Below are 21,936 nucleotides of genomic sequence, written 5' to 3'. Positions count from 1 at the left end.
GTTGAATAATTTCTCAGCGTTCAATAAGAATGTCTCGCTTTCAGGCGGCCTACATACGAATTAGTTGTCTCAATTCAGACAAAGCAACTGATCACTCAACTAGTCTCATTGTAAGTGCACCCTTTAAAACTATGTGTGGTGCTTTATCCACGCATGTCTCTTTCCTTCGGCGAGCACAACACTCCATGTTGCGTCTGGTGACATGTTGCTTTCTTTCTTCACTGTAATATATACGCTGCGCCAGATAACTGAAAGGACTTATTTCTCATGTACAGACTCCTCAGCTTTTCCGATGTCGTATTGCAAACGGCGGTTTTGCGTGTAACAAATAATACAAATAAGCACCATATTATATTAAAACTTTTTTGGGCAAACAAACAGGGACAAAGAATAGATGAAACACAAGGACGAGCGCTCTTTGCTCAAAAAAGTTTTAAGATGAATCTGTTCCAACTAGGCCGACTCGCAGTTATGCTTCACCATATTATAGCCATAGGGACTTCATAGAAACTTTATATCTCACTTTGTTTAGAAATTAGAAAATATTCAATGCTTGATGAGATATTCGGAGGTAATTTTTCTCGATTATTCCTATTCGATTCGATAGTGAAATTTCGCTATTCCAACACCCCTACTTATTTTCTAATGGCTGCCAATGGATTAAGGCGCGCACAAATAGTTACTTCGTGCGAAGGAAAGCAGGCGGCACGCCAAAGCGCGGCCATGTCGCATTTAACTTGAAAAGCACTCGTTATTCCAATAGCGATCGACGGTATACTTGGAGAGAGGGGCTATAGGGTAAGCCCCGCACCGTCCTACTGTAAGTCACCGAACTCTTTTTTTTTTCATCGTTTCAGCACACAGAAGCGAGGGCTTAACAATTCAAATAAGATTCAATCAGAATTCTTCGTTCTCTTTCTTTTCCTTTGTGTTTCTTTCTCTTTTTTTGCTTTTGTTTTTGTTTTGCCTGTGAGGGAACGGAACTTGGGCGACATGTCGCAAGTAATAAGCTCGGCTATGCACGAGGCGGAGAAAGGCCCCTTTTCTGTAGCTTTCGTCACTCACTTCTTAAAGTGCGCATATGGCGTTTTGTTTTGTTTTGTTTTCCTTAGATAACTAAAAGGGAAAGCTTTTTTTACTGCGCATTTAAATTATTTGCAAGTCAGTGCGACAGCTTTTTGTTTCTTTAATGACAGCGAAGACGCGTGTACTCTACCGAAAAGTACGCCTGACTTTGAAAGTGGTGCGTAATTAAAGTACGGCAGCGTCGCATGCACGAATCTTATTACTATGTGTTAAGTTGTTGTTTTGTTACTCTAAGCAAATATTCTTGCGTATTTTTCAAAGGACGCCTCAACAAAAAACTCACACCCGAGTAATGGTCGAGAGAGAAATAATCGTGTTAAAGTGCTGTCAACGCGAATGTTGTGGTTCACTGGCGCGGGGGTATGCAGCTGAGTCAGATGTCGGGGTCTGCCTCTCGATGGGCGTTGAATGTGTAAACGCCTGTGTACTGAAACATCGGCACACGTTAAAGCACGCCAGGCGAGCTAACTTATTTAACCAGAGTGCTCGGCTACGACATCCCTCACAGCGTTAGCGCAACTTTTGTACCTAATATAATATCAAAAGTCTAAAACACGCGAGCGGCATAAAAATAACATATTATGTGTTTTCTCGTGCCAAAAACCACGACCTGATTATGAGGTACGCTGCAGTGTGGGACAGCGGATTAATTTTGACCGCCCGGGGTTCTTTAGCGTACGTGCGCCTAAATCTAAGTACACGCGCCGCGTGTGGCGCACACACACCTTTTACACGTCCCGCTTCAAACAATCACTGAGTGCAAAGGTGGAAATTTCCCAGCGCATCATCACGAACCACATCGAGGTCCTCCCACGGACGCTTTTCTTCCTGGTTGTCCCTTTTTATCTTTGAGGAAAGGCGAATGCATTGTCACAGATATCAAACGTGAAGAGTGCTTACTGGGAAATATTGACTGGAACGCCAGCATATTTCGTAGCGTATTAAAAATACGAAATGCGTGTTATTTCGTTAACGGTCGGCTTTATTTCCGCAATCTCTACAGGCGCTATAATGTAAGCAACTTAACGATAATTACAACACCTTAACGTAACTCAACTTAGCGATTTCTCTCGCAAGTACGGCATCTTCATATACTCCACTTGAAGTGCGGGAAACCTGCCCCAGGCGGTTCTTTTTTATGTAAAAACTGCACAATAAAACAGGCAAAAAGAAGGCACAGCTGGAAACGACAAACACGAGCGCAGACCAGTTTCCTTTTCGGGGATAACATATGCGGAGCCTCGAAAAGCACAAGCCTCATGACCCACTAAAAACGGGCCCAACTGGGCTAGTGCAGAGTAGGGTATAACCCCGGGTCGACGCTTGGCCAGCGTCACGACACGTTAAATCGTCGTATGCCGGCACCTCATTAAAGTTATCCCTATCCTATCCTATCATATGCGGAGCCGCTAGGCGCTGTCCACCGCTCTTTCGCGTCTGGCTATATTTGATATGTAGCTTTGGGACGTACAATCCCATCGATAAATCAACCGAAATATATGTTTCTCAAATCATTACGAAATCCCTACGGTTGCTTGTGATACGTCCATTGTTTCGCCCCGCCCTTTAATATCTCATTTGTCATTGTTCATTTTTGTCTCCCGAAATTCGATTCCCCCATAGCTGCAGGAAAATCAGTTTACAATGTTTCATGTCCGCTCAGGCCGTTTTATGCCTGGTGAAAACAAAATTCTCAAAAAGAGAAGACACAGAAACGCACCTTTCTTACAGCTCACATCGTGGGGAAAACCTGCGAGATTTTCGCGAAAAGTAAAGGAAAAGAAGAAGAGCCAACAAAAGAACAACACAGACAGACAAACCGAGAAAATAAGGTGTCTGCCCCTGTCAATATCCTTCAACGACTAAACACGACCTACAGCAAAATAAAGAAACCTATAAGAAGAAGCGCGCAAACGCATTTCTGTAGCATAGCAGCCCTACTGAAACAACACGTTCCGCTTGTTCCACTCGGCAGCTAGGAAAGGAATGACGCACGCCTATTGCCATCAGCGATACAACACGCGCGAAGAAACGTAGAGTGACAGTCGGCAGGCGTGCCGGCTTCCACGCTCAATGTGGCGCCATTACTTGTCACACACCGCCCTCGGAACTGACGCTGTCAGCGCTCCGCATCGTCCCGCGCAGCCGTCGGCCGTTCTGCTCAATAGGCATCGCTCCCGCCGCGGAACTGAGCGACGAGCGTGCCCAGCTCGACGGGCGCGGGCCGGATCGCGGTGGCGGGAAGGCAACGCAGCCGCGCAGTCTGCACGCGCTCACAGATGACACAATCGGCAGTGACGACCGTGAAGCCCAGACGATACACCGGGCACCGAGCCAACAAATTATATAGGCGGCACAGAGCTTGGCATGGTCACTCAACTTGAACGCCTGCACGGGAGCGTTCTTTCATTCATCGAATCGTAGTCTTCGATTATTCTCCTTCTTTTCTATCTCTCTCTCTTAGCTTCTTTCTTTGCTCGGGGTTACGTTATTGGCTAAAGTTGCCTTTAGCTAAGGGCGTTCAGGTGCAAGCATGTAGAAGCGAGCCTGGGCCCGTATTCACAAAAAGCTCTTACACTAGAATTGTTCGTCGGGGCAAATTCCAGCCAATCCCAACGCCTGGCGTCATCATTAGCGAAGGCGACCGGCTAATGGCAAATTGCATTCTTCAAATGGAAATCTTCGTGAATTCGAGCCTCGAACATGAAATACGCGCGCGTGACTAAATCCGAGCCCGAACCGAAGAGAGATGAAATGAGGTGAAGAGGTGCTCCGGATTCATTTTGACCATCTTTTGTTCTTTAACGAGCACGCAATGCACGGTACGGGTGCGCGCTTTAGCATTCAGCCCCCATCGGAAAGTGGCCACCGCGTCCGGAATCGAACCCGCGGCCTCGAGCTCAGCAGCCATAAATTTGACAACTAAGTGATGCACAGTGTGTGCACCGAGCGACTCAAAAAAGCTAAATTTCTACAAAAAGAAATCAAAATAGCAGCTTTTATATGCTCGGCAAATGGGAATTCCAAAGGCACTAAGAATCTTGGAACGAATTAAAATGCAGAGATACGTATTGCCACGTTGTTATGACCAAGCACCGCTAGTGAGTCAAGAATCTAACTTCTACTCGGGCTAACGAGTGTACGTGTGTAATATTACGTACATATTATGTAGTTTTATTTGGCCGAAGCCAGTGAAAACGTCTTCTTGCTGAAATCCTTGTCTACAGTTTTTATCATTTAGTCTTTCCGTAATATTTCAGTAAATGGTTTAAATGTTTACAAAGTCCCCTCCTCCCTCAAAAGAAGAGAAAAGAAAGAAAGGAAAACGAAGTACTACTTATAAACCAGAATATCGGTGGCGATTATTTGACGAAAATGAACAGAAAGTCGCCCCTCGTCCTATATAGAGTGGTTTTTAGTAGATTGTGGATTGTCCTTTGGCTAAATAAAGGTCAGGGGTCGACCTATACTCCGGTACCTAGGGGGTACTTTTTTCTTTAAACAAAGAACGTTTATTTACTTACGTTTCCTTTTTTATTTTTTAAAAGAGGCATTAAAGGTGTAAAATACCCACCGTGGGTGCTCAGTGGCTATGGTGTTGGGCTGCTTAGCACGAGGTCGCAGGATCGAATCCCGGCCACGGCGGCCGCCTTTCTATGGGGGCGACAACACCCGTGGTACTTAGATTTAGGTGCACGTTAAAGAACCTCAGGTGGTCGATATTTCCGGAGTCCCCCACTACGGCGTGCCTCATAATCAGAAAGTGGTTTCGGCATGTAAAACATTATAATTTTTAAAGGTGTAGAATAAACCATTAAAACACTTATTTGATTCATTTCACTCATGATTTTTTTCTCCTTTCATATTTCTGTAAACTATACTTCTCAATATCGAGGACTCCGAACTAACTTTGACGACATTGGATTCTCTAAAGGGTAACTCCGGCATTTTGTGACGTGGGGGGGACAGGCCTGAGCGTAATTTGTATCATACACTCGCTGGTCACTTTGGTTCGGTCCATCGAACGGCGTGATAGAGAGTTGCGTTGTTTCCCCGCAAATATATTTTAGAGATCGGCATGCACACTCGTGATCCGTTGTCTCGAAAAGGTGATTTATACAAGCCACCCTGCGCTTTCTTCCCGTGACGTTAACACAAGAGAAGCAGCGCGGGTACTCACATGTTGCGAAGTTCTCCCTAAACAGCGTATGCACGACTGCGTTCAACCAATCTATTGGCGCGAATGTTTCAGTAGAGCGCGACTTTCATGAAAAAAAAGTTTTTTTCTTTTTTATTTAATTTTTCACCGAGAAGAGTCGTGCTGAACAAGAGCTTTGATTACAGCCTTCATTTGAAATGCTTGTCCGTGGCATGAAATCGGGGTAAGGGATCAGGTGAACGGAAGAAGGTCTGCCTCCATAGCGAGAGCAAGCGAAGCGTTAATTTTTCTTGTGGCATCTCCTCGGGCGCTCACTAATTCGTTGTATCACGCTAGCGCGAGTGGTCGGCTGTAGTTGTCCCTGAGGCTGGCTGCGACAGTAGAGGGTCAGATCAGATGCTTCAGGTCAACGTTGGCGATGCGGTCGGCACAGGGGCGGTCAAAATTCTTCGTAGTTAAACACATTGCCTGAATATATCTTTACCAGCGCTCTTGTTCACTGCTGGTACCTTTTCTGACATCACCACTAACGTTACGAGAAGCATCTATATGACTACCTTGTCCAGTTTTCGTCTAGATGTATTGATTTTTGCGTAGCTTAAGGTATTAGAACGATAGCCTTTCTTTCACTCTTCCTCACATTCTGCAGCTTGTTCTGTTACTGGTTGTTTATGGGAGAAGTGTCAACGTGGGTCACTGGGCATGTGTTGGCTGCTGTCTGTCCTTGTAGACACACATGGGTCACTGGATATGGGCTACTGGGTATGTGCCCTAACAGACCACTTGGGCACTGCGTATGTGGTAATTGGTATGTGCCTATACTTGACCAATCCCCGTAATGAATGTGCCAAGGTAACACAAGGGATATGTACCCTTAAATGTATTAAGTCCTAGCGCCCCATTCGCAACACACACGTCCGCGTGGAGCGGGGCCGCTTGATGGAGAGCCGTTGCAACGAAGTTACAGCCAGGGAGGATGAGGAGGAGGAGGAAGAGGAAAGCAGAAGGCAGGGAGGCTAACCAGAATAACGTCCGACTGGCTACCCTACACCGGGGGAATGGGAAAGGAGAAAACAAAGGTGACAGGGAGAGAGAGGAGGGAAGGAAAGAAGAAAATTAGCGGTGAGTTCGCTAACGCGTGTAGTCTAATAGAAATTGCATTAATACTCAAAGGCGTTCACACAAGCCCATCGTCTTCAAGAAGCACAAACGCGTCTTCACCGCTTTATGGTCCGACGAGCGCTGGGGGCGGTGTTCCAGCAGCACCAGTATGCTCGAAATAGTGGGGGTTGCCACGAAGTTTCAGCTGGGGTGCTGTAATTACAACTATTACATGATACAACTATTACAACTATTACAATGATATTACCATGTTGCGGTATCATTTGGCATTGCGGTGGGCAGTGAGATTGCCACTTCATGTGTTTGCTGATGTACCCGTAAGATTTCGTGATTCACGGATGATATGGAGATGCGCAGCAGGTCACAGAAAAAAAGCTATCGCTGACATTGACGATAATCTTCGATGGTTCCTGCCACAATATTTTCTGGTCATGTATAACATACGAACTATCTAATCCGTGACAGAAGGCGCAAGGAAATTCATGATAACAAATTTTCTAATATAATGAAAAATATGATCCGAATTGCCTTTTAACGTGCACCTAGCGGTAAAATAGTGTTGGGATAGTGTTGATATGGGAGTATGGAAATATATTTTTAACATTTTCTTTCAGAAGTATTAGGAATGATACCGGTTCCTATAGTCGATTGTTTGAATCAGTTCTGAAGAAACTCGCAAGTTGGATTAGGTATCACGCAAAATCATGCATTCACACGTGAAGCAGCACGAACTTAATCACATCATTTGTTATTTTTCCCTGTTCCTATATGCTATGCGATGTGGCTAAGTGCTTTCTATGGTTCGAGCACAAATAAGGCTTTGCACTTTACGCCCTGTGGGCCTATCTCGAAGAAAGGGTGCGAGGCTGCCTCCCGCTCCCCAACTGGTAAGCGTAGCTTTCATACATCACAGCACAAGAAACGGTTGAATTGTCTAGAAAATAAACTAAAAAAAAGCAAGCGCCAAATTAAAAAGGAATTGACAGCGTAAAAAATACTCGACTTAGCCTTTGCAGTTTCTCTTCTTGTTGTGCCCTGCGGGAGAAGCCAGACCAAACAGAAGAAACAAGGCTTTCGTATGATCCAGTTGGTGTGCCGTTACTGCACCGTACAGCCTAAATTTACAGACAGGACAATGAAGAGGCAATACGCCACATGCCGGCTGCCGGGTTGCCACTTTTCTTGTCCTGTCCTTAAATTTAGGCGGTTCGCTACAGTGGAGCAAAAGCAAACAGTCCATGGGCCATATACGATGCAAATGACGAGAACTACGCAAATGGTGGTTGGGAAACGAACATGCAATAGAGAGCGTCTGAGTAGCGTGCCTATATTCATTCGCGCCGAGGCGATGAAAGGAATACGGAGAAGACGAAAAAAGTAGTACTTGCAAGAATGAGATTTCGTTTTGCAGATTCGTTCTTGCGCAGAAATAAAGACTTCCACAGTCTCCTGAGATTCGCCTATGGCAAAGCACAGTAAGAATCGATATGTGCAGCGTCAAGGCATCCACGTGATATAACACTGCTATTTTGTACAACGTCGGTTCGGGGGCGTTCGTACAACCTAGTCAATGTCATTGTACTCTCCTTATTTTTGCGGTCGACTCATGTTCCGTGGTTATTTCTTTTCTTTTCTTTTTTTTTTCGTGATCCAGCGACAGTTGCACCATACTGTTGCTATAGCTAACTGGCCGGTGTGGTGAGAGAGAACGGGAAAGGAAACTGCGTCTATCCCATTTACGTGTGTCTTCCTCGTTCGTGTTCTTTCGCGCGGCCCTGTCTATACTTAAAGGCACTTCGGTTCATACAAGGAGCCTCTTGATGTTGCCACTGAATTGAAGAAATTGACCTCGTAAAATCACCTAAGTTTAGTAACTCGCCCTCGGCACACTGCAGTGACGGACAAAAAAGTACGAAAATCATTTCCAATTCTAAATGAAATAAACACAAACGTACTTGTGGTATAGGAGATCGGAGATAAAATGGTGACACATATTGGAACTGCTAAACTTATAGAAGAAAAGTAAATGAATTAACCGCTTCTTTGAATACCTAGCCGACCTTTACATAAGATTGCTTGCTCAAGCGATTTCGAAGCGGTTTACTCGCCATCTATGCGGAAAGCAACAATTTTAAAGGCCATTAGCCTAGTCCAAATTGAGAGAGTACTGCTTCCAATAAAATGTGTGGCCCAGTCCACGTTCACCAAAAAGTCAACTAAGTCCATCCCGAGTCTTGCGACCGTGATCTTCGCATGTTGTGCCTCACAATCCTTATCTTACGTAATTAATTACAAATTTATGTAAGATCCAGATTACCTACGGCATAATGCTCACGCCAGAGCCAAACCGCTTGGAAGTAATGCAAATATATTACTGTTAGGATCTTGGAGCTTCAGCATAGATTGTATAAGGAAGAATGTACATGTGTAAGGATTGAGTAATACTTGTTGGGGGGCTAGTTGGTGCATGTTTCCAGAAGAGGGTTATAGCGCCGAAAAAAACACAACACACAGCAAGCGAGACGGGACAGGCGCAAAAGAGGCGGTGGTCTTGCAGAAGGAACACAAAGAAAGGGGCCCACTGTAGAAGAAAGGTAACTGAGTAATACTTGTTGGGGGGCTAGTTGGTGCATGTTTCCAGAAGAGGGTTATAGCGCCGAAAAAAACACAACACACAGCAAGCAAGACGGGACAGGCGCATGTCCTGCCCCGTCTCGCTTGCTGTGTGTTGTGTTTTTTTCGGCGCTATAACCCTCTTCTGAAAAATGTGTAAGGATGTTTACGAAGCTGTGTCAGCTATCTGAAAGATAGATAGGCAACTAAGCAGAATATCAAGCTATTTACCAGCTTGGTTTTTGTCACAGTTATATCCCTATACGCTTCAAAGGACAGACACGCATTCCTTGCGAGACACAATATGTCAATATCATACGTACGTACACGTACGTGTGCGACGTGCGGCTGTTCCAGGAAGTAGTACTTCTCCCTCCGATTTCGGTCAACACAATTCATTCGAGAGCAGTGTCGCACACTCAAGTTCAAGGAACTTTCTGCACGGGGTCGAAATGGAAGAAACAAGAAACCGTTCCCTCACTTACACTTCCCGGCTTCACAAAGAGCTCACGCGCCGTGCATTGCTTGCCGAGTCACGTGCTCTTTGCGTATCCTGTCAAAAAAGAAAAAAAATTACACGAAAGCCTAATAAAGCCACCGAGTGACGAAAGCCAGGAAGAATACTGGCCGTTTCTTAGGGTTTTTGCGTAAAACTCGGGTGCGGGCTTTCCGGTCGGCTTAACTCGGGAAAGAATCGAAGCGCGCTACACCTTGGGCCCAACAAAGATGTAGAAAGTCAAACGAGCTGCGGTGGCAAAAACGCGCAGTCGCAGAAAGTGCTGATCCCGAGATAAAAGAAAGCAACCAAAGTAGAAAGATAGACAAAAGAAATGTTCCTTTCGAGATTCACGTTTTTAGAATAAAAGCAGAGAGCGGGCAAATAGAAAAAGAAAAAAATCCAAGCGAGTTGCTCGCGCTCAGGGACAGTGGAAAGAGGGGTGTCGAGGAACGCCGGCTCTGAAAAAGCGAGTTAAAAGCCTAACCGAGACCGTGGCTCGTGGGCGCTTATTCAAAGGCGAATAGCAAAAAAAAAAAAAGGGAGTGTGTAAAGAACGAAGAAAAGCGCATTGGGCCACGTTCGGGGGGTCGGACGGAGGTTAAGGTTTGAAGAAGGGAGGGGAAGTGGGGTTGCTAAAGAAGTAAGGAAAGGGGAGAGGCCACTGGATTGTGCCCTCGACTGACGGAAGCATCGGCTTCGTCGTCCGGATAGCGCTCTGCTTCCCACGCGACGTATTCCCAGACCGCCAGCGGCGGCCGACGACGCGGCATCTCAGTGGCCCTAGTGGCCGGCAGAAGCATCTCCCACGCCTTTTCGGGCCGAGGGCTCCCGCTAAGGTCCGACGAGGCCCAGGGCGATAATTCTGCCGACGCCTTTCTGAGAGTCCCTCTTCTTCTTCTTCCTCACCTGCAAGCCAAAAAACTCGCCGGCAGGCGGCAGCCGCGTCGCCCCCGGACAACGGAAAAACGACTTGACGGGGGAAGCGTATATGCACTAAAGCGGTGGTTCAGAATTTTTACGACCCTTTCTTTCTCGAACTCGCACGGGAACGACTGCCCGGGGATTTGGCCTCTCGATGCTCTTACCGACTCCTGCTTAGTGCTCTCTTCCTTTCATTTTATCATTGCTCTTTCTTTGCTTCTTCCGCTGCCACTCTGCTCCACACGTATACGATCGTTTTCCGCGTTAGCGGCTTTCCGGCCTCTCCTCCCCGTTTATCTCGCATTTCGTTTTTCCGCGGACATGGAACGGCTGAAGAGCGCCAGTCCGCTCACCCTTGTCCGCGATCTCTCAACCTTCGCTTCACCTGCAACCTCACGCATAACAGCCTCCATTTCTTACAATGAGCTCAATATGAAATGCCGCAATATTCGAGTGAAACATCGGTTCATCCGAGGAAAGACAAGCAAGGAAGCTGGTTCAGTGGAAGAGCTGTCAGTGTAGCTGCCGTGATTTCTTCCACATGCAGCAAAACCACAGCACAATGCAAGAGCGCTGGTGTCACCCGACTCGGAAGACGAAATTAAACTGACTCTACGTGGCAGTACTTAAACTGCATCGCACTGCGCAGTCTTCCCACGGGTCCTTGCCTGCAGGTCCTCACACATGCAATGTTGACATTAGTTGCTGTAACAGGCTGATTCAAAACTTCTGAGTTAGGGCGCCGTGTGGACGTTTATTGCGCAGAATTATCGTACAAGCTTACCCGGTTATATGGTCTATTCTACGCTTAAGAAACTGGAACACAATCTTTTTTTTCAAGAGATATCACTCATGGGCTAAGTGAATCATTTGAATTTCACAGTATTCTGTGCATTTCGGAAGCTTCCGCGAAGTTCTTAAGAGTTGATTCATTGATTCTGTGCGTGCTTTCGAAATTAATGTAAACCTTCATTATTAATTAAACATCCCAAACACCATGCATGCCGGCAAAAATATACGCGCATAGCAGCAATAATAGGTTAGCAGTAAATCATTCCCACTAGTGTGAATATACCTATGGCTTACGCCAAATGAGGATTTACCATGGTCATCATTAAGATACTATGTCATATAATGAAACTAACTATGGCGTAAATAAAAGTTTGATGCCTTAGATCCACATGGTTATTCTCGGGTGCACAAAAGCGTCTATTATGAAAAACAACCGCAGCAAAACCATGAATTGGGGGATCATTTTGACATTTGTCGTCTTCACCTAGGTGTTTCAAGTTTTCTCGAGGCGAGTTTTGCATTCGGTCTAATAAACCATTTGTTCTAGCAGCGTCATCGCCATGAAATAGGTTATATGGCCTGCGCTATAAGTGTTTATTCTGACTTAAGTGTTTTGCGTCGTCGTCGTCGTCGTCGTCGTCGTTGTTGTTGTTGTTGTTGTTGTTGTTGTTGTTGTTGTTGTTGTTGTTGTAACTATGGCGCTCACACGTCTGCTTTGCTGTAGTACTGACAGCACGTATTTTTCTCTCCTGCCATCTCTTTCCTTTATCTGCATTCATCCTACCCCTCATCCCTGGAAAACCAGAAAGCATCGGTGCGCCGGCAGTTTTCAGCGCGTTCTTTCCAATTTGCTCACCGAATGGTATTGTTGTAAGTGTACATAACTAATAATAATTAACTTCGCTGAAACTGGATATAGTATGTATCCAGTTTCTCGAATTAACTAGACAAGAATATCTACCACTTGAACTAGGCAGCCGACACATTTCTTCATCAACATATTTCCAGACATATCCTTCAAACTTCGATCGAGGCCGCAAATAAAATCGTGCGCTCCACACTCAGTGCGTTTCACGCTTTGCTGAAGAATTTGTAAAAGTCCACGTCCAATCACTGCAAGACAAAACGCCATCTTTGTTTGGCGAAATTTCTAAAAGGCGCAGGCAAAGGAATACGAAGAAGGCAGTAAACGGGGGCATCTTTTTTTTTTCCTCGCTGCCGACTGGTGCACGCGAAGCCTGGAGAACGACGGTTGGCGTGAAAACAGCAGCTTCGCTGTGCTCGGTATTTGCCTACTCTCCGGCATATCGGCATTTCGCGGAGCACCGGAGAGAGAGAGAGACCCGCACTGGCACGACAGCGGTACTTCATTTACCGCACGCTCGCTCGTCTCGATGACTGCATCCCTCCGCGTGGGCGAGCAAAAGAGGAACAAAACTGGGAGCCAGGCACGGTAAACCGAGTCTCGTCGGTGCAGCGGCATTCCGCGAACGGCTGAGACCTCGGCTTCGTGAGGCCGTCCCGAAGAAGACTCTGCTTCTTCCCGTCTCTCCCTTCGCTTCCCCCGCCAACTAGTTTCTCTCCTTCCTTTTTTTTTTCTTTTGCTTCCATTCACGAGCTCTGTTGTGCCAGACGCCGCCTTCAGCAACAAAGGAGGCGAAACAAAGACCACCGCCTGAAACAAAACGTTGTCTCTGCCCCTCTGGTATCCCCTCTGCCTACATCGTCAGGCGGCGAAAGAGCTGCGGCGTTCCTACGCTATTTATTGTTTCGAGTTGGCGGGCGAAGTGCCCGGCAGATTGCATAATACTCGGGCACACATTCCACTCCGGGCGGACTCCAGGAATGCTGCCGGCGGTGGGGAGGCCTATCAAGGCCCCGCTTCCCCACCGCTCTCCCCATACTATTCCGGCCTCCTTCCTCTTTTTATAATCTCTTTCTGTGTGTATAGATGCGCTGGCGTGTCTGTGTGTGTGTTTTCTTCCCTTCCCCGTTGTGCACGACAGGTCCCGGGGCTCCCCGAGACAGATGGGCGGGGGAGCTCGGCGGCGGGCCGCGCGCTCGCACGCATCGCCACCAGTCACGGCGGGAAAAGTTCCAGTGCCTCCGCATTCCACAACTTCACGGACGCGCGGAGTGGGATTAATACGGCATCACGGGGTACAAAGTTGGCAGCCCGGGGCCAAGCGCATACGGAACGCGCGTTGGCGCGTAGCTGCGAAATAATAAAGGAGAGGAGGAGGAAAAAAGGCAGCGGAACCACGAAAAGGCGACGGAAGTGGAAGAGAGGCGTTCTCGCGGGCACAGATTTTTTCCTAGAGGAGGACAGGGGGAAGTGATCGGCAAAGGAAACCAAATATAAAAATAAATCGGCACGGAGAGAGGGTTCACACGAGGACGCTGGAAACTGAAGAAATGTGAAAAGCAAAGTGCAGGCAGGACCACCGCAGATGTAAAAAGGTATCTTGACTGATGGCGATGCGGCAGAAAACCATCAGAACGTCAACGCCAGGGTCCCGGAAGTGGGGAGCTGGCTGCATGAGCTGCCTCGCACGGAAGTTATAACTTTTCGCCAGCAGCGCTTGCTGGGCGCCGCCAACAGGGCAGAAAGAAAACACTGCATATAAATTCACCTGGCGGCGAACATGCACCTTGTCCTTGGCGGAGCGCTGCCGTTTCGGAGTGCGCACTTTCATTTGGTCTGCTCGACGAACTGGTGCATCAGCGAAAGAAGAAAATTCTCTACCGACTCAAGCAATAATAAGCAGCCAGAAAATATGGGAAGCAGTAGCATTCGTTCGAGCGACAGCGACATTTTCACGGCGCAACCAGCGATCGTTTTGCTGAAACGCGCACTTTCGCACCGTCGCTGATGTGTAGGGAGTATAATAGAATATCAAACTTAATTACAGGCTTTGCGTTCTATCTGTTAATCTTCTCACAAAATGAAACCAAGGACAACAAATAAACTGGGGGTACACACCTACCTACAAGTATAACCGAGGTGAGCTTCTAATACATACATGGTGGGGTATAAAGATCGTGTCGAGACCAAGTATATAGGGCTCTCCTGCGCTTCTCTAACATTCCCTAGAAATACCAAAGCAAAATCTATGAATTTTACATTCACGGATATTGCGCTGCTCGCGCTAGGCAACACATCCTCAACATTAATGTGACCTTGCTCAGCGATTCAAGGGAAGGGTCCTGACAAAAATAGAAAGAGACTCTTCAATAAACAGAATCCGCAGGGCGTTCCGCAGGGCAGTGTTCTCAGCCCTTTTTTATTCGTCTGTGTCATAATTCTGCCACGTTAACCATTTGTTGAAGCTGCTGCAATTTTTTTGTTTTATTACGTTCACTTTGTAAAGGAGGTCCCATTGCAGTCTTTGACTTCGGAACCTCCTTCTGTATACTAACATCTTGTGATCTTTCTAATCATCTGAATAAAACCGATTCTGATTCTGATTCTGATGGCAGCCTTACCACAAGAACTACCGTCTTGCCTGCAGTATCCTCTGTACGCAGATGACATCTGCATATGAGCCTCTGGATCTCATATACAAGGCATTCAAACAACGCTGCAAGAGGGTCTTGATATTGTCGACACCTTTTTAAAAGGAGGCATGAGTCTCCCACACGCAAAGATAACCGTACTTCCTCTCACTGGACGACATCTGAATAGTCTTAAACTTACGCTTGAAGGGCGCACTTTGTTGTTCGTGAAAGAGCACACATTTCTTGGCGTTATTCATGACCGTCATTTTGTCGTGGGCATCACACATTCGCGCAATTGAAAAGCACACCAATACTCTAGCAAACGTATTTCGACGACTCACTGGCACAGCGTGGGGGATCAATCTCTTCAATATTACAAGTTCATAACGCCCTCATAAAAAAATGCTTATTCGGCACCTATTCTCCGTGGCTTATCGCAAACTTCTGAGGAACGTCTTCAACGTTTACTGGTAAAGGGGCTGCGAGTGAGTCCTGAGGTTCCGCAGACTAAGGCCCAAACAATGAAACGTTCCTTTCCTTCGAGCGCTTCCTAACCTTACGTGGGGCTTCCTTAGAGCGAAGGACCGATGGAGGAAGCAAGCGTACTCTGAAAGCTCCCTTCGCCCGTCCTCATGTAAGGAGCGGTTGCCGCATGCCTGGGTTCGAGATTATCACTTAAAAGATTTACGCTAACACCATTATTCAATAAAAAAAATGTTGTATCGTCGCACAATTTTTAAATTGAAAAGCCAATACAGAGATCCGTGGACGCTTTCTTCTAGTTTTGTTTACTAAACGCAAAAAAGTACCACATCACAGTGCAAAACTAGATGTGCTCCAGCAACGCTGGCACGCCGGCGTCGTGCAACGCCTAACAACGCCTAGCAACGCTATCATGCCACACGCGTGACTGAAACGAACATGCCTGGCAAGACGTACCATGCTCGCACTTCTGCGCAGGTGGGCGACAGCGCGCATGCGCAAGTAAGCGTCACGTAGCTAAGCAGTGAAGTGGAGCGCTCGTTCAGGGCCAGGAGCGGCGTGACGACGCATGAAGGTAGCTTCGGAGCAACCTTACGCTGAGGAAGCACCAAGGAAGCCTTCACTGAGGGCCCCTCAGTAAGGAAGCTTTCAGAGTGACATAAGGTGGCCTCACCGCAATGAAGGCTTCCTTACTGAGGTAAGGAACATTTCATTGTTTGGCCCTAACTCGAGTTCTCTAGTAATAGCCGAAGCTCGTCACCCAACATTTTCAGTCATACGAACGGTTGAAACGTGCCCATATATTTATCGCAACTTAACTCAATACGAAAGAGAGAGAGAAAATGATAAATGAAAGGTAGGGAGGTTAACCAGGACTGAGCCCGGTTGGCTACCCTACACTGGGGAAAGGGAAACGGGGACGGAAAGATTAAAGAAAGAAGAGAAAGTCCACCGGGGTTATCGTTCAGTCACTCAGTCCGGATTACAGACGCTGACTCAATCCTGTATCTTTCAAATATCGCAGCAGCGCTTTTGTGGCCTTTTGTAGCTGCGATATACGAGGCCATGGTCCCAAGATCTTGTTCAAGGTGAACGGTTTTCTGTCTAACTGGTTGAGAGCTGTGCAGAGATCTTGTCTTTCATTTTCAAATGATGGGCAGTAGCACAGGAGATGGTCTATAGTTTCTTCGACACCGCAGGCATTGCACTCGGCGCTATCAGCCATTCCAATCAAAAACGTATATGCATTCGTGAATGCGACGCCCAAGCGTAAGCGGCACAGCATTGTTTCCTCATTACGCGGAAGCCCTGGTAACAGCCGCAGTTGCATAGATGGATCGAGGGAATGCAATCGATGGTGAGTGAAATCAGGTGTGTGCCACTTCTCCAATGTCATACGGTGCGCTAGCTTGCCTAAGTGTTGGGCTGCGTCAGTACGCGATAAAGGTATAGAAACAAGGGTTGCTCCTTCGTGTGCTTTCTTAGCAGCGTCGTCAGCGAGGTCGTTGCCGGAGATACCGCAATGGCCAGGCAGCCACTGAAACACGACGTCGTGCCCTTTCGCAATCATGTGATGGTGAATTTCTCGTATCTCCGATACGAGTTGTTCACAGGACCCGCGACGAAGAGATGACAGAAGACATTGTAAGGCCGCCTTTGAATCACAGAATATTGCCCACCGATTAGCCGGTTGGTTGTTAATATAATCAACGGCACCTCGGAGGGCAACAAGCTCCGAACCGGTCGATGTTGTCAAGTGAGAAATCTTGTATCGGAAGCTTAGTGATCGTGATGGTATAACCACTGCCCCGGTGGAGCTGGTCTGGGTGGAAGAGCCATCCGTATATATGTGGACTCGGTCAAAGTAGGAAGTGTGCAAACAATCCAGAGCTGCTTGCTTCAAGGCCAAGGTAGGTAGGTCGGTCTTCTTTCTTATTCCTGGAACCGTAAGCCGCACTTGAGGTTGTTTTAAACACCACAAAGCTGAGGTTGAACGTGCTGATGATGTAAACCCCGATGGTAGGGAGGCACGATACTTGCTGACCTCGTTGGAGAAGGATGCCTGTGGTCGTCGTTCTGGCAGACAGGCAAGAAAGCTTGATTGAATCCGTGAAATATGACGAACATGGGCCCTGAGCGAGTCGGTGCTGATGTAAGTCGTGATAGGATGGTCTTGAGCCATTATAATGGTTTCTGCTGTTGAGGCGCTCCGCGGAAGGCCTAGGCAAACACGTAGTGCCTGTGCTTGCACGCTCTGAAGTTCTCGAAGATTTGACTTGCATATTTTAGCAAGCACGGGAGAACTATAGCGTAGAAATCCGATAAAATGTGCTCGATATAACTGTAGCATGGAGCCTATTGACGATCCCCATGTTTTGCCGGCGATGAACTTGAAGATGTGAACAATAGATGTGAGCCTCTTCTTCAAGTGGGCAACCTGAGGGCTCCAAGAGAGGTCCCGGTCAACAATGACACCCAAAAACCGATGATGTTTCTTGTAGCAGATAGGCTGGCCATTGATGTATACTGGATAACCAGACATCGCTTTTCGCGTAAAAGCGACTAACGCACATTTTTCTGTTGAGATGGTAAGGCCTTGTGTCTGAAGATAGTCAGATGCCTGTGTTGCTGCTTGCTGTAGCCTTGCGCGAACCTGCAGACGAGTGACCGCTGATGTCCAGATGCAGATATCGTCGGCGTATATTGAAACACTCACTGTTTCCGGGAGGGATTCAGCCAGCCCAAGAAGCGCGAGGTTGAAAAGAACAGGGCTTAGAACACCGCCTTGGGGAACGCCTCGGCATGTGTAGTGGTCGGTAGTCGGACCATCTTCCGTACGCACGAACAAGGACCTTTGTGTCAAGTAGTTTCTGATCCATCGATATACTCGCCCTCCTAGTTCAACTGTCAGAAGTGCGTCTAGAATGGTTTGATGGGAAACATTGTCGTAAGCGCCTTTCACGTCAAGAAAGAGTGCGGCTGATAATCGCTTCCGAGATTTTTTTTTTGTTCTACAGAAGATACCAGATCGATGACACTGTCAATCGATGAACGGCCTCGTCGAAATCCCGCCATTGAGTCAGGGTAAATGTTGTTGTATTCAAGGTACCATTCGAGACGCATGAGGATCATACGTTCCATGAGTTTCCCGACGCAGCTGGCAAGTGCTATCGGCCGATACGATGCCAGTTCGAGCGGTGACTTTCCTGTTTTTAGTAGAGGTACCAGGCGGCTTCGTTTCCATTCCTGTGGAACTCAATACGAGAAGTATCCATTAAACCTTGGTTTAATGGATACGCTAAGCTCTTGGTTTAACTCAATACGAGAAGTATCCATTAAACCAAGAGCTTAGCGAACAAAACAAACGCAAAATGCACGATGTTGTTCAAGAACATAAAGCATTATTACGAAGATTTTAATTATGCAAAGTGGGTGTTAGTTTCCCTCCTTGGATGTTAACAAGTCATATAATAGAATTATCGGCTGACGGGATTATATCTAAGAGAGGCATGTTTAAGGTAGCCGCACAGCAACTGGCACTATTCCAAATTTACTCATTATACCCCCATACGCCCACGTGTATACAGACGGTTGGTGTCATAACAATTTCATGGCTTCAGCCTTCATATTTCCACATTAAAAAAATTAAATTATGGATTTTACGCGCCAAAACCATCATCTCATTATGAAGCACGCCGTAGTGGAGGACTCCGGAAATTTGGACCACCTGGGGTTTTTAAAGTGGCAATCTAAGTACACGGGTGTTTTCGCATTTCGCCCCATCGAAATGCGGCCGCCGTGGCCGGGATTCGACCCCGCGACCTCGTACTTAGCAGCCCAACACCACAGCCACTAAGCAGCCGCGGCAGGTAATTCCACATTTAGCGCTAGAGCAAGCATTTCAATTATCCGGAGAGACATCTTCCACCGTGGCAGAACTGTTTGCAATCCTGTGTGCTTCGCGTCTCATAACATCAGTAAATAATGCGCAAAAAAATTTCATATTTTTAGCGATTTCCAAGCCGCTGTCACATTACTACAAAGCAATAAGAAACATTCTTTGAACATTTTGCTATTTCAACACACAAAATCAAGCTCAATGAATCGTGTAATTGCTTTTCAATTGATGTCCAGGCACTGCAATATTCCTGGTAATACTGCAGCCGACGCAGCTGCGAATCAGGCGTATAATACCGCAATCTTCCTCTTTTGCGTAGTGAAGTCCATCTGCTCCTGAGACAGATATCCTGTACTTTCAGCAAAACTACCTGGTTTGATCAGCAATCTAAGAACTCAGAGTTATACTTTATAGACCCTAGTATAAACCTATAAATTCCGTCAAATTTGAGGGGAAAAAAACAGAAATCTCGAAACATTGGTGGACCGCCTGCGGCTTGGTACTGCATTTACGAGACACTTCTTATACAGGATAAAACGTGGCTCTATTTTGCAGTGTTCTTGTGGCCATCCAGACGAAGATGTGCATCATATCCTTCTCCAGTGCGCTAAATACGATCCACAACGAGGGGTATCGCAAAAAAACTTTGTTGCTTTTAGACAGAAGACAATTAAATGTAAAAACGATACTTGGTCAATGGCCAACTGCGGGCCTTCAGAAAAGAGCACGTCTTGCTTTGAAAAAGTTTTTCGAGGGCACCAACATTTTGAGGAAATAATTTCAGTTTAATCTACGAAGCTAAATGAGTTACATAAATGCTGTTCTGTGTTAAAAATTGATTTATGTGGTTATCGTGACTTTTTATGCTATGTGTGATTACTTGTGTTCAGTGCTTTGTAGCGCAAGTACTTGTGTTCTGTGTTTTGGCCATTCAAAATATTTGACTTTATAAGGGTGCCCCACATAACTTTAACTAAACTTTAAAGATATGCGAATGCCACGTAGCTGGACAGAACAAAGGTAATATTGTTTGCCGTCGCTTGGAGATACTCAGATTATTTTTTTTTGCATTTTGCCTAATTACTTAATTAGTCCTCATTAATTAATCATCTTCTCAAATAGTATAATTAGATGAAAAGTGTCAATGAGAAAATTGTACAGCAACATTAGAAACTCCCGATGCAGCTTTCCGTTGCTCAATACGTGGTACGTAAAGGTGTTTTCCGAGCATGAAAGAAGCCAGCGAATACACGCAAAGTGCCTCGAGCGGCCAGTCGCGCAGCGATTCTGCGTGCGTTTGAGGGCTTCTTTCACGCTCGGAAAAACACGTTTATGTAGCACGTGTTAAGCAACGGAAAGCTGCATCAGGAGTTTTTTCTGTCGCTCTACAATTTTCTCATTGACACTTTTCATCTAATTATAATATTTGAGAAATTAATTCGTTAGGATTAGTTATGTAATTAGGCAAGATGCAAAAAATAATCTGAGTATCTCCAAGCGACGGCAAACAATATTATCTTTGTTCTGTCCAGCTACGTGGCATTTGCATATTTTATTTAAGTATGGCCAAAGTTACGTGGGACACCCTGCATATGTGTATGTGTATTGAAGGCATGCACAAACTTTGCGATTCATGTGCTGTTGGACTGTACAGTTTTTATACATCTGGTGGTCTACTGAGTGGCACATTTTGTTACGTTATTCTCTCTTTTTGCGCATATTTGTTTCCGTTGCTTAGTGACAAGTAATAGCCGATGCCACCATAAGGGCACAAACCTTTCCTATTATTCATTTCAATAAAAAGAAAAAGACACGTTTCACTGAAAAGATAAAATTTTGCTCTGCTAACCTAAAAGGTACACTTTTTTTCTAGCGACGTGCTGTTTGACAGTGTGAGCGAAGACAGTACTCATATCAAAGGAAGAACAAGACAAGAGAGGACGAGGGTTAAAAAAGACACGTGAGAAAGAAATCGCGGCTTCGGGCAAAGTGCGAAGCCTTGACAGCAGTAGCTAGAGCAGTTTAGTAGCACTAAGGCTCACAAGTTATCGCGAAGTATGAACCTGCGCCACGCGTATACCGTGTTCCATAAATCGTTTGTAAGTTCAAATTTGTTGCGGAAACAAATTTGCCAAGCAAGCCTTTGTTAAGTACATTTTAATGTTGCCTAGCTGCTAATAACGCTCGCGTTTCGGTCGCTCTGCGAACGTCAACTTAATGTCTGACCTTATACCTTGTGATATACTTCCTAATTTTTCGCGTACAACGAGTGGTTACGAAGTGCTATGTGTTCATTCAGCGAAAGACCTTTTTGCTGTATGCTACCGCCCTCCTGATGGTGTTCTTGCCCATTTTCTTGAATTTTTTTATGATCTATTATTTTTTGCTAATGAAAACCGCCTAAACATAATTATTGGAGGAGATTTTAATGTAAACATTGGCGCGGATACAGTACGCCGGTCCGATTTTGAAAGGGTATTCATTTCAAATGGTTCTTTAAATACAATTCACTCCAGCACTAGAGTAACAGAAAATACGGAAACTACGCTTGATTTGTCTATAACGAATTAATCTCCTCAGTGTATCGTAAGTGCTGTTTTGAGTAGTGCTATAAGTGACCATATGCCTATTTGCATATTTGTCAAAACTAGAATAGCTAGCACCTCGCACAGAGACACAAGCGGAACCTTCCAAAAAGTAACCGAGGATACCCTAACATCTTTTCAAACAGAGCTGAAGCAGATTAACTGGGATGACGTTTTACAGGAACATGATGCTAAATCAGCGTACAATATTTTTCTTAGCAGGTTTGTTACCGTGTATAAAAAGCATTTTGTTTACAAAGTTAACAGGAGAAAAAAATGC

General features: G+C 46.0%; 1 protein-coding gene across 3 annotated transcripts in view; it reads right to left on the bottom strand.

The window, feature by feature from the left end:
- LOC135912066 (uncharacterized) overlaps nt 1–21,936 on the bottom strand; it is a 233,737-nt gene that overhangs the window by 188,008 nt on the left and 23,793 nt on the right. The window contains exon 1 of one of the 3 annotated variants that reach the window (XM_065444445.1): nt 9,308–9,521. The exons of 1 other annotated variant lie outside the window; for it this stretch is intronic. The gene's annotated coding sequence lies outside the window, so the exon portion shown is untranslated. Of the gene's footprint in view, nt 1–7,751; nt 7,804–9,307; nt 9,522–21,936 lie in introns of those variants that run through there. One more of the 3 variants, XM_070530933.1, reaches the window with a different exon arrangement.

The sequence above is a fragment of the Dermacentor albipictus genome, chromosome 1 (genome assembly GCF_038994185.2).
Source record: "Dermacentor albipictus isolate Rhodes 1998 colony chromosome 1, USDA_Dalb.pri_finalv2, whole genome shotgun sequence".
NCBI lineage: Eukaryota > Metazoa > Arthropoda > Arachnida > Ixodida > Ixodidae > Dermacentor > Dermacentor albipictus.
The sequence above is the reverse complement of the archived record's forward strand: the minus strand, read 5'-3'. Positions and strand labels throughout refer to the sequence as shown.